Source organism: Hylobates moloch, unplaced genomic scaffold, assembly GCF_009828535.3.
Source record: "Hylobates moloch isolate HMO894 unplaced genomic scaffold, HMol_V3 SCAFFOLD_9, whole genome shotgun sequence".
Taxonomy (NCBI): Eukaryota; Metazoa; Chordata; class Mammalia; order Primates; family Hylobatidae; genus Hylobates; species Hylobates moloch.
In genome coordinates, this window is record NW_026652284.1 from 61,375,705 (window position 1) to 61,388,579 (window position 12,875).

The 12,875-nt window shown below is 39.8% G+C and overlaps 1 protein-coding gene across 3 annotated transcripts in view; it reads right to left on the reverse strand.

Moving 5' to 3' along the window:
- Nucleotides 1–12,875, reverse strand: part of PAG1 (phosphoprotein membrane anchor with glycosphingolipid microdomains 1) — a 136,221-nt gene that overhangs the window by 84,016 nt on the left and 39,330 nt on the right. For all 3 annotated transcript variants that reach the window (XM_058444620.1, XM_032759914.2, XM_058444621.1), the window contains exon 2: nucleotides 10,856–10,914. The gene's annotated coding sequence lies outside the window, so the exon portion shown is untranslated. The remainder of the gene's footprint in view (nucleotides 1–10,855; nucleotides 10,915–12,875) is intronic.

A 12,875-nucleotide genomic window follows, 5' to 3' on the forward strand; every position in this document is an offset into this window, starting at 1 on the left:
CTGTAAACTACCTGCAATTATGTCAAATTTTCTGTGCATGTGTCTTTCTTCAGACAGTCTAGAATATTCATTAGCTTCTCGAAGGAGTCTATTATCTCCCCATAGCTAAATCAGCCTCTGCAAAAAGGTCTCCCTAAAGCACATTTATCTTGCTTTAAAAGCTTAAGTATTTTGGGGCTGGGTGTTGCGGCTCATGCCTGTAATCCCAGCACTTTGGGAGGCCAATCACTTAAGGTCAGTAGTTCAAGACGAGCCTGGCCAACATGGTGAAACCTCATCTCTACTAAAATGCAAAAATTAGCTGGGTGGGGGAGTGCACACCTGTAATCTCAGCTACTTGTGGGGTGCTGAGGTAGGAAGATCGCTTGAACCCAGGAGGTGGAGGTTGCAGTGAGCTGAGATTGCACTACTGCACTCCAGCCTGGGCAAAAAGAGTGAGATTCCATCTAAAAAAAAAAAAAAAAAAAGCCTAAATATTTTTTAACCCCCTGCCTCTGAAAAAAATTAAAAAATCTGATAATCCATCCAAATTAAGCAGGTAAATATTTGTGTTTCTGCACTAGACCACTGGCGTTAGATCAAAAAATCAAAATTTTGTCCATTAGTAGGAAGGCAGGGTTACTCATTCTTAACTTAGCACTGTAAAACAATTCAGTGTTTTCAGGCATCTAGCTTTTTTATAAAACTCAAAAGAGACAAAAATCAATAAATACCCTGAGCTGAGGACTTCTGAAATGTGTAACTATTAATTAGTATACCTAACTTTTAAATTAATCTATATAATTAACTCTACCTGAAAGTCAAACAGCAGAGCAGCCACGGATGTTTTTCTTATAGGTTGATTTTTTTTTTGAGATAAACCACAGCAAGTTGATGGCAAAATTAAAGGATTGAGAATTCCTGCTATTCCATTCACAGGCAATAATCCATTCTCTTAATAAATGAAAGGTATTTTAGAATAGAAGAAAGCTATTGTTTCCAGAACAAAATAAATTTCTCTCAGGGATTAGATTTTGGAGACTTTATGGCATGTACAAAAGGCTTTTGATATATCCCCCTGCTAATTTAATTTACTGCCTTTGCTCTGTTAATAGCCAAAACCAGTTTGGAATACCTTCTCTATATTATTGAAAATCAATGAGCAGGAGTCTCACTAATACATTGAGGCCACGAATGTATAAGAGGTCACTACTTCAAAGTGTGAAAGATGGTTGAAAACAAGTTGAGCTTAAATTAGGGAGTAAGTAGCAAAGGCCCTGAGAGATTCAAAAGCAGTTTTTTGTTTTACCTGAAACTATCCAATAAGCATTACCTTTGATGACCACAGAACCAACATTTGCTCGTGTTAACCTGACATGAGGGCCCATAAAATTGTATTTAACAGGCTCTACAGCAGCCTCTCTGCTCCCTTGAAAGAATAGCTTCATTCATACACATTCCAAATTATATCTGTTTTGCATAAATGAAGTAGACTTTGTAGAAAAGACTGGATTCATTATCATGTAAAATACAGCCATTAGCAGAAAATCTAGTAACTCTATTCCCAGACATAACAAGATTAGACTCAGGCTACTGGGCTGGAAGTGGGGGGATGAGAAGTGAAGTGTTCTTAAAGCCTTCCTTCTTATAGCATTACTCACGGGGGTAAATTAAATAACACTACCAAAAAAGGAAGCTACAACACGCTATTACTCAGGTCTATCATCAGAGCAGAACATTCTGGCCAGTTGATCTTGAGGGTTAACACCAGCATAGGAAAGACTTAAATGTCTATACGCTTCTCTCTCAAAACCTTTCTTAAGCTCTCTTGTGGCTGGAAAATTTGATAGGACTCACTTGCCACAAATGCTTATCATGTTGACATACAGTAGTTGTGTTATCATCATACTAATCAGATGCTGCAACCAGGGAGTAAAGGCTGATGAATGATGGAAATTCAGAGAATACAGTACCACAGATTCCAAAACAAGGGCCTAATTCTAGGCAATGATGACGAAATGCTCTCAAGGTCAGGCACAGGGGTAGGTCCAAAGGAGAAAGCCCGCATATGGAACATCTAAAGAATGCCTACTCAATGCCAGGTACAGCTCCAGGCACTCAGGACACGGGGTGAACAAAACAGATGGGGTCTTAGCACCTTGTAGGTGAAGACTGACAAAAGACTAACACCAAAGTATCAGATAGGGAACATTTAAAAGGTAAAAAAAGAAAGGTGAGAGTGTCTTGTGGGGTTTCCTGAGCCATGGATGCTTGGGGAAGTCCTCTCTGAGAAGGTAGCCCTTAGGCGGAGATCTGAATGACAAGAAGGAGCCATCCTCGGCCGGGCGCGGTGGCTCACGCTTGTAATCCCAGCACTTTGGGAGGCCGAGGCGGGCGGATCACGAGGTCAGGAGATCGAGACCACGGTGAAACCCCGTCTCTACTAAAAATACAAAAAATTAGCCGGGCGTGGTGGCGGGCGCCTGTAGTCCCAGCTACTCGGAGAGGCTGAGGCAGGAGAATGGCGTGAACCTGGGAGGCGGAGCTTGCAGTGAGCCGAGATCGCGCCACTGCACTCCAGCCTGGGCGACAGAGCAAAAAAAAAAAAAAAAAAAAGAAGGAGCCATCCTCTATGCTTTCAACCTATAAAAGCCATCCTTCATGGGAAAATGATGATAGACAGCAAATGGGAGGGAGCAGTTTAGTCTTGTAATTCAGTGGTTTTCATCATTTCTGGTGTCTTTGAGGCATATTTTCAAATATTACCATATTTATTATATTAACAGATTATAAAACAAAGCAATTTAAAATGAGTCAACAATAATTACAATCCAGCCACTCTCGACACTTCAGCTAACAACACCTCAGTTATCTATAAAAGTACCCACACTCATCGCGATAGTCACCAGTTGACATCAATTCTTAGGTGCTATCTGTGGTCTATGCCACATTCTCATATACTCAGGAGGCAAACTTAACTCTGTTAAAGTAAATGGGAGTTCTTTTGTTAGCAGAAGTTTAAGAACACACTAAATTCCTTGCATTTACACTTGTTTTCTGTAAACATAACCTGTTTGGCCTAATACTTGTCTAACAACATCTTAATGGTATATATACATTTCATAAACTATATATATTCAGCTATAAAAAATACATGTAAACATTCATATTGGCAGCATGCCTTTGGCCATGGGGCATCAGATGGGTAATGTGCAAAGGATCACATGAATGAAATCGCAAACCCATTTCTAATTTTCTGTTTTCCAGTTATCCCATTATCAGATATTTTTCATTTTTCACATAAATCTCAATCTTTTGGTTCTTCCCTTATAAGAAACATTTGAAAAAAAATTTATTTATTTAATTTACTGCTGGCTGATTTGTCATAGTTAAAGCCACCATAGACAGGGTTAACTTTATTCTTTCAACAAAAATCTTTTTTTTTTTTTTTTTTAAGAGATGGGGTTTCTTTGCCCAGGCTGGAGTACATAGTTCACTGCAGCCTCAAACTCCAGGACTCAGGTGATCCTCCCACCTCAGCCTCTTGAGTCGATGGGATTAAGGGCACAAGTCTTTTATCAGGAATCTTCAGAAGCACATTAGCACCATAATTAAATTTCACTATGGCTGGTCTAAAATCTATTTTAGAAAATATTATGAAATTATGAGAGTTTCCTGCTTGGCAAAGTGCTATGCCACATAGCATTTTATTTATTTTAAAAATCTACTAAATAAAGGGAGAAAGGGAAGATGATGAAAAAAGTGAAAGGAAGGAAATATGTAAGTGGAGGAATAGTGCAGAGCTGCCCCTTTTCTTAGTCGTGAATAACGAAACTTGGAATTTAAATATCTAAAATGAAAGCCCTATTTGGAACTGAGTCATCTCTCCCGGTGGGCCTGGGCAGGGCCGTTCCAGCCTGTGTGGTCTCTTCTATTCGAGGCTCAGATAAGGCCATGAGAGCCAGGTGCTTCCTTCTTAGGGCAATACTGGCACTAAGGAGTTGGGGGAGGGTTTTTATTCCTAAAGTGGCAGGCCCACAAAAGAAATATCTTTTTTCATGACATGAAAAAGGAACATGGAAGGCAGCCACAGCTTCATCAAACCTTGCTCAAGAGACTGGTCTGGAGCTCTCTGCGACTGAACAGGAGAGGCCTCAGTGAGCATCTCTGGCCACCTGCAAGACACAAAGACCCAACAGGGAAATTCTTTCTCCACTGGTGAGGATGGAGCTTTCATAAGATGGAGTGGGAGTCTCTAAAAAAAATATTAAAAAGTTTTTTTTTTTTTTTTTTTAAGTACTAGAACCTGTGGTTGATCCTAGAAATCCAGCATTCAAAATCACCTTATGTTAGTAATTTGGATGTGACAGGTGTCTGGCTGTGAAAGTATCACTCCATTAATGACCAGGTGTTTCGTGAAAAGGTCATATATGCAAAGCGACCCCCAAACACAGAAGGAGTCAAGAAACCAAAGAAGGAGGCAGACAAGTCCATCTTGTCGTTACAGGGTGATTTTATTGGGGAACTTGTGGACAGGAGCATGGTCTTGGGTAGCCACAAGACAAGTAGATCTCCTCGTCATTAGACCCCCAGACCCAAGGATTATATACCCAGGGAAGAGGTACACATGCTCCAGAGGAAATGAGTAGGAATTTGATCTAAGGGCAGGATTTACAGTAAGTACCAATATATCAAGGTTGATCTGCTCTAAGGGCAGGATTTATGGTAGGTATGTGCTCTTACACAAGGAACAAAAGATAAACTGGAAATCTCAGAGCATTCCTGGAACTGTTAATAAGAAGTCAACATGGTAGATTAGCTTACAAGATAGAATTACTTTAGCTTCCACACCGGGGTTGACTTGGGGAGCCAAGAGGACCTCTAAAGCAGTGGTCCCCAACCATTCTGGCACCAGGGACTGGTTTCATGGAAGACAACTTTTCCACAGACAGGGGGAGTGAGGATGTTTTCGGGATGAAACTGTTCCACTCAGATCATCATAAGGAGTGCACAACCTAGATCCCTCACATGTGCAGTTCACAATAGAGTCCGTGCTTCTGTGAGAATCTAATGCCACCACTGATCTGACAGGAGGCTGGCCCACCGCTCACCTCCTGCTGCGTGGCCTGGTTCCTGCAAAGGCTGAAAACCCCTGCTCTAAAGGAACCAAACACAGGGTCAAGGAGGATGACTTCCTAATCAGCTTCCTATAGGAGTGCATAATTAATTAATGATAAAAGAGCAAAAACATATTATTAAAGAATATAAAGCAGATTATATTGGAAGAATGTAAAAAAAGGCTTTGAAGGACTTAACTAAAGCTAATTAGAAAACCTAACACACAGACCTTAACATAAACGGTTAGATTCCATACAGTTAACTCTCTCTTCTTCAAATAGGTCCTCTAGTGTGCTTTTCATGTCAGGCACCTCAGGTTTTCACTGAAGCAGAGACCGCAGCCTCGGTCCTCCAAAAGTAGTTCTTATAATCTTCTCAAGATATCCATTCATGAAGTGAATAGCAAACAATGCTCTTGGAGCTTAATGGGAAAAACTCGAAGACACTGAAATGCCACCAGGTTATCTCCATGCCTGAGGCTGATGAGGCAAAGGAGAACAACTGTGACCAGCAGTGAACAGGTACTGTAGTGAATGGCATTTATATGCTTTCCCTTCTAATTCCTAGAATCCTCCTCTGAAGAGGCTCCCAGTGTAGCTACCATTGGAGAGGAAACAGCAGAGATCCAAAGAGACAGGACCTTCAAGGCTTCTCCCAAACCTCTGTCAAGGGATCTGGGCATCCTGGGAGCCACAGACCTGACAGAGCACCAGCTGCTCTCGGGGGGAGGCGCTCAAGGCCCCAGCCTCTAACTGGAGCTGTGTCCCTGGCCCCCTTGGTGTCCTCAATGGCACAATTTCTAAGAAAACTGTGTGGCTCCTGGTAGCTGAGCTAATCATCTGAAATCTTTTCACAGAAAGTCACAGGCTTTTAAAACTGGAACAAACCTTATTCTTCATGAAGAAATAATCCTCACTTCTGCATTCTTTTTTTTCTGTTTTCACTTCCTTTTCTTCTTCTTTTTTTTTTTTTTAATATCAACTAGTTACTTTCAAACGGAAGAGTCCTGATGTATGGAAGTCTAAGGAAATCAAGAAGTGAATATCTGCCAATTTCTCACAAACTCGCTGTTATTTAAATTAGGAAAAAAACAACAATATAACAAAATGTCCCAAAGAAGTTCAGAAACTCGCCATAGGTCACAAAGCAGCCAAGAGTGGACAATGAAACTAGCTTTTACGTCACCTGACTCTCCAGCCAGTTCTACTGTGCTAAGATCAGACCGCTAATAAAAAACTGGATATTTAAAATTCCAAATGGTGCCATTCTAGTCATTAGAAGCATTTTTCAACCATAGGGAAAAAAATCACTTAATGTTGAGGGAAAAGTCAGGGCATATTTTCTTTAAGTTAAAAAAGCCTAACAATAATTTTTATATCATAAACACTTTTAAAACAGAATAGACTATTTTATATATATATGTATATATATGTGTATGTGTGTGTATATATATATGTTGATATATATCATATATATGTCATATATATATCAGCATATACATATGATATATATATATCAACAAAAGGAGTACACTTTTAGGATTACACTTGACTTACATGGCCTAGCTACACATAGAGCTGTTACATGTACTATAACACACCAACAAGTACATAGGATTATTCCAAAGTGAATGAAGTATCCCAAAGTGAACACTCTCATGTTAACTGCCCCTTGGGCAGAAGTGCCCATCCTTTGGGCCAGGGAGCAGAATTACAGGGGACAGATCAACAGGGCCACTACATCCTTCCGGAGCAAGCCGACATTTGGTGTCAACAAGAGATTGTGGCTGAAGCTTTGATTCTATCCATCCTGCTGTTCCAATAACCCGTCGTGCATCAGACACAATCATGGCTTGGCTTCAGTCACAATGTATTTAGGTCCATTTGCAAAGTAGCATAGAAAACAGAGGAGTAAAACTTAACTATATGCTGAAATGTTGCTTTTACACTTGGAAGCATCGCAAATGCACTTCTTCAGGCTTATGAGGATACCCTCTAGCATCAGAACATGGATTTTTGAGTCTTACAAAAGCTCTTCTTATTGTGCCTGCACCACAGATTTACACTGCTGTAACTCCTGTCAGACATCATCTTAGCTTTATGAATAAATAAAACTATGCTCTAGGGAAACATTGATTTAAGAGGAAAAATCAATACCCATCTAGCATGCAATAGACTTGAGCTTTAAGGCAGCTTATTCCCAAAGTACAATACAATATGAAGTGTAAAACCATACTTTTTGCTTCCTAATAAAGGATGAGTGAGAATATGTGAAATTGGCAGGCAAATACTTGCTTTCCATAGTCCTCAGAATATCAGAAGTCACCTTTTCCTCTTAAAAGTAGCTTAGTTGATATTTCAAAAGAGGAAAGAGAAAGGGAAAAAGAAAAAAGGGGTAGGTGAAGCCATGGTGGCAAAATCTTGATACTCTGTGAATCTAGACTGTGAATATGTAAGGACTCAGTGATTCTCTCCTGTGTGTATAAAATTTTTCATCATAAGCAGTTTAAAAGTATGAGGCTGGGCATGGTGGTTCATGCCTGCAATCCCAGCATTTTGGGAAGCCAAAGTGGGAAGCTCGCTTGAGCCCAGGAGTTTGAGATCAGCCTGGGCATTACAGTGAGACCCCATCTCTACAAAAAATAAAAAAAATAGCCAGGCATGGTGGCACGTGCCTGTATTCCTAGCTACCTGGAAGGTTGAGGTAGGAGGATCTCTTGAGCTCAGGGGTTTGAGGCTACAGTGAGCTATGTCCAGCCTGGGCCACAAAGTGAGACCCTGTCTCTAAAAGCAAACAAAACCAAAAGGAATTTAAAAATTATGTACGTTTGCTTGGGAAAAATTCTCAGGGAAAAATATCAGCCAAGATGCTAACAATGGTTCTCTTTGGGTAATGGATTCACAAGGAAACTTTTTTCTTCCTTGAGAGTATTAAATTTTCAGACTATCGTGACTATGTATATGCTTTATAGTTCAGAAAACACACACACACAATAAACACAAGGAAGGATAGCAAAAAGAAAATGAAAGATTAATTACACTGACTGCAAAGTATTTTGTTGACTACTGGCCTAGAGATAGCTAAGATTTATACTGTAACACTTATTTATATTCCAGGCCAACTCTTTCTTACTGCTCTTGGATGTTTTTCAGGGTGTAAGCAGGCTGCTATTAAAATTGACTGATTTAAAAAATAAAGCTAACAGCTTATGCTGAAATTAACCTCGTCTTTGTGAGCCAAAGATCAAATGCGAGACAAAAGCTGGCTAGAGTCATCATTTCCTCAGCTCTGCAATCACCTTACAACTTAAGACCATTTTCACAGTGGAGACAGTTGTTAAAAGTTCTGACAAGCCCTGCGGTAACCTTTGATTACAAAGCCACTCCAGAAAGCCAAGGCTCTTGCTTAGAATTGGTTTGAATTAAAAATGAATCCCATTATTTTCCCCTAGCTCCTCAAAGATGCAGTTCATCACTAATTGTGTTAACTCTGGCCTCTGAAGAAACACACTTATTTGTTAATTCAGCTTAGGAGTGCACATCTCCCTGGACGGTTGCTGATTCTGTGTTCTCTTTGCTTGTGTTTCTCTTTTTTGGGGGGCAATCCCAGCTCACTGAAACCTCCGCCTCCTGGGCTCAAGCAATTCTCGTGCCTCAGCCTCCCAAGTAGCTGGGATTATGGGTGTGCAACACCATGCCTGGCTAATTTTTGTATTTTTAGTAAAGACAGGGTTCCACCATGTTGGCCAGGCTGGTCTCGAACTCCTGGCCTCAAGTGATCTGCTCACCTCGGCCTCCTAGAGTGCTGGTATTACAGTCATGAGCCACTGCACCCAGCCTGCTTTGCTTATGCTTCTAATAACTGGAAAGAACAACTCTGGAAGTTTGAAATATATTTCCAAGGCACAGGCACATTGGAAGCCTGAAAATGGGTTGGGGCAATTTTAAATTTTGAATTTCAAATTAAAACATCATAAAGTCGCTACTATTATCACTAAAGTTGGTGCAGATACTGTCTGAATCTACTTCCACTGTGGAAATGATACACAATTACAAGTTACAAAAGAATGTAGCCACCATGTTAGTTCTGATCTCAGCAGAAGACGGAAAGGGGACATAAATTGGTTTTGGTGGCACTTCTTTAATGTAGCGAAAATAACAAGCAAAGCATTATTGTTGATAAGAATGCTTATATTTAGTCAGAAAAAAAAGCACAGCTTGAGATAAATCACTTTTCATGAACTCTATCTTCTTTATTACAGTGTCAGAGATACATTCATTTAAAAAAATTAGAGCATCCACTGTGTGTTACTATGCTCCAGGCATTTATTAGATGTTGTAGGTACTAAAATGAGACACAAACGTTGCCCTCAAGCTTAGCTTCTATAGGAGGGTCAGATGGAGTAAAACTCAAGAAGTCAGCCATGTACAAAAAAGTACCACACAATGCTTTCCAGAAATTGGGAGGAATGTGATTCTACTATAGAAGCATGTGATGCCTATTCTAAAATATATAGATTCTTGAGTTAAATCTTAATTACCCCCAACTGGAAAACGCTCTACATTTCAGGCCATAATAATGTGTGTAAGGCGAGCAGCTCTAGTGGAAATGGAAATGCATTAGAGAAAATGTCTAATCCCTGAATCGAGATTCTTGTCAAATATTAGGAAATCAGAGGAAGGCGTTTTTAGAGTGTAGATAATCAAAGGTCTTAATGCACTGATTCTTTAGCTTAAGTTAACTAACAAAAGGCAGGCTGATTTCCAGGATCTGCAGTTATATTTAGAAAGACTGTGGCCTCAGAGGGGAACCAAAATAACCCTGAAAGAGCTCCCTGCTCTCCTAAGAGGAAAGGGTTACTCTGGCAAGAGAAGGAATTTCTCAGTAAGTTGAAGCAAAGATTTAATTAAAAGACAGTGGCCTATTTTACAAGATTCCTTTGGTGAAGAGATTGGGAAAACTTAGACCAGATGAATTCCTTTCCAGGCCATACAGGCATTGGATAATGATTTAAAATGCATATGAGTCGGGCAGGCCATAACACTTGAGGTTTGTAAAATAAACCTTTCAAATGGGTGGACATAGTGCTTCGAAGTCCAGGATTCATTATAAAAACTGATAACCATTGTAGTAAACGAATTCCTAAAATAAAATACAGAATGCCTTTGTGTTAACCTGTTGCTTTAGTCTGAATGTTTTTTCTGCATTTGGTCTGTTCACAGAAGATGACCCAAGGTCATTAAGGAATTATTAACATAACTTTATCATCAGTGCAAAATGAGATTATTAATACCATGAATAATGATAACCAAAAACACAGCCTCAGACATTTTTGGTGGTAGTGGCAGTGAGCACTGTGTATCCTATTAATCTATCAAGCCCATGAGACTATGCAATTATTATCCCTGTCTCAAAGATGAGGAAAGAGATTGAGAGAGAGTAGCCATTTAGCCCAACTTCACAGAGGCTTTACAAAGCTCAGTCATGGATGGGCTTACCACCAATCAAAGGGAAACACCATGTTGTAGGAAGTATACCCATTGGCGTCTTGGTTTCTATCGCAGAAGCCCTAAGGTGCTAAATCAAATCAGACTAGCTCATTCCCTGGACGTTTTTCAGCTTAGAAGCTGTGTGTCTGCAGACTTAACCCAAACAGAGTCTCCAAATCAACAACAGATGCATGCAAAGTTAAACTAAAAGCCAGCTTGAATAAGTAATAACGTAGAATAAACCAGATAAATAAATACTTTGAAATCACCTTTTCCCAGCAATGAAGTTGTGGCCAACTGCCAAAATAGGAGAAAAACTTCGTGTTTTCTGGAAAAGAAAAACAAGAGAAAACAATTTCAAAATTCTGAACTGGATTAAAACTGCGACAATTAAGAGTAAAATGATCATCTCGTTATTTACTTATTTAAGATTTGGCCAACAGTAAGCAACTGAAAAAGGATTATTTAATTAGCTTTTACTGCTTTAATACTATAATAAAAGAATGTTAAAAAGCAAAAGCTAAAACTTGCTCTTAAAATATCCAGACCTATATGTTATCCCTAATTTTATACATGTAGAAAAGTAAAAATGATGGCATTAATTGCATGTAGTAATAAATTATGTCCATACTTCGTTTTAATCATTGCCACCTTCTAACTCATTCCCACCAAAGATAACAGTAACTAGGAGTTATCACCAGCACTGCACCTGCACACCTCAAACACAGACCCCTAGAGCCCACGTGCAATGTACATGGATTAAGCAAAAACAAAATTGGTTGCATGCCTCAAGAAGATGAAAGTCTTTTCAGCAAAAAAAAAAAAAAAAAAGGTGAAACAAAATTGTATAGAGACGTGATAACTGTTATATTTAGCTATATTATTTAATGTCTTCATCTTGAAATATGCTGTATTTTTGTTAACATGGCTTCTTATGCTTAAAAATAAAACTATCACTTATAAAGATCACTTCTCCAAGAATAAGTGTGATTTGAGTTTGAGGAATGTAACCTCAAATCGAAAATTCTGTTTTTGTAGAACTGTGCATCTAAGTAGACATCTGAAAATGTATTAAGTGGAAGTAAAAAGCATGGGTAGTTAAAGAATGAACCTAATAACGAGACTGAATTTTCTCAGGAGAAATATCCACTGGGGGAAACCGGTGCCTCTTCTCCCCTCTTTTCTTTTTTGGTAAAGTTTAAAAGAGAAAAGAAAGAGCTATTTCTTAGAAGAAATGAAAAGCAAAGCAACATTTGAAAGACCAAATAGTCAAGCTGACAATAAGCAAGGTGGTAATTCCTCCATGAGCTCCAATGTGACTCCACAGTGGCCAGCAAGACATGAACCCCCAGACTCTTAACCCATGTGGTCTAAGAGCCGCCTGAATATGAGTACCAAGAGAAAAGTGCAGTAGAAGGCGAGAGAAGGTTCCATGCCAAGAGAGGCAGTAGAATGGTAAAGAACCCATTTGCCAAGAGTCCACATGCAATGAAGAAAGGCAATGGAAACTCTCTTGGCCTTTTACCGGGAAATCCCACATCCTGGGCTGCTAAGCATTATGGCTCAACAACACTGTGGGTGCTGGGAAATTTCCCCACCAGTCTGAAAACCTATCATTTATAAAACCAGGAGGATGCATTTCAAGCTGTAAACAATTGCATCAGAAACAAGTATTTGGGAATAGTACCTGTTCAAAAGTGGAGAAACAATTATTTTGAGAGGCTGCTAGTGGTGTCTAAAACACTGCCAAATCTGTTTAATAAACACTTATTGATAAATCTCTGTGCTATATACAAGGGGCACACAAAGGCAAAGATGACAAGGCCCAGTTCAGGAGCCCAAGTTACAAGTAAGTAGCACAATACAGAGAGAGACAAGGGATAAGAGGAGTATGAACAGGTTGTGAATACAGTACAGAAAAGAGCAGGATAGTTTGGCTCTGGAGGGCCCCATCCATGCTTGTTCTCCACAGCCCTTGTGACAAAACCCAAGCCCCTGGCATTGTGACAATCTCCCCATCACAGTGCCCAGCCTGTCCAGTGTCATCTTATCATCCTCACTGCCCTCCTGAGTCCTCCATGCCTCTGCCAGCCTATCTGCATTAGAGGCTAACCAATATAGAAGAGTGAACAGACTAGCGGCACAGGGACCCACTGAGATGTGTGCTCCTTCAGCTGCACTCACCAGTGTAGGTGAAGATGTGGCGTGGGGAGAGAGCTGGGTTATGCAGGGTTGGGGTTTTGCTAGTGAGTATATCTAATAAAGCACCTGTTTTTAAGCTGGAAACTG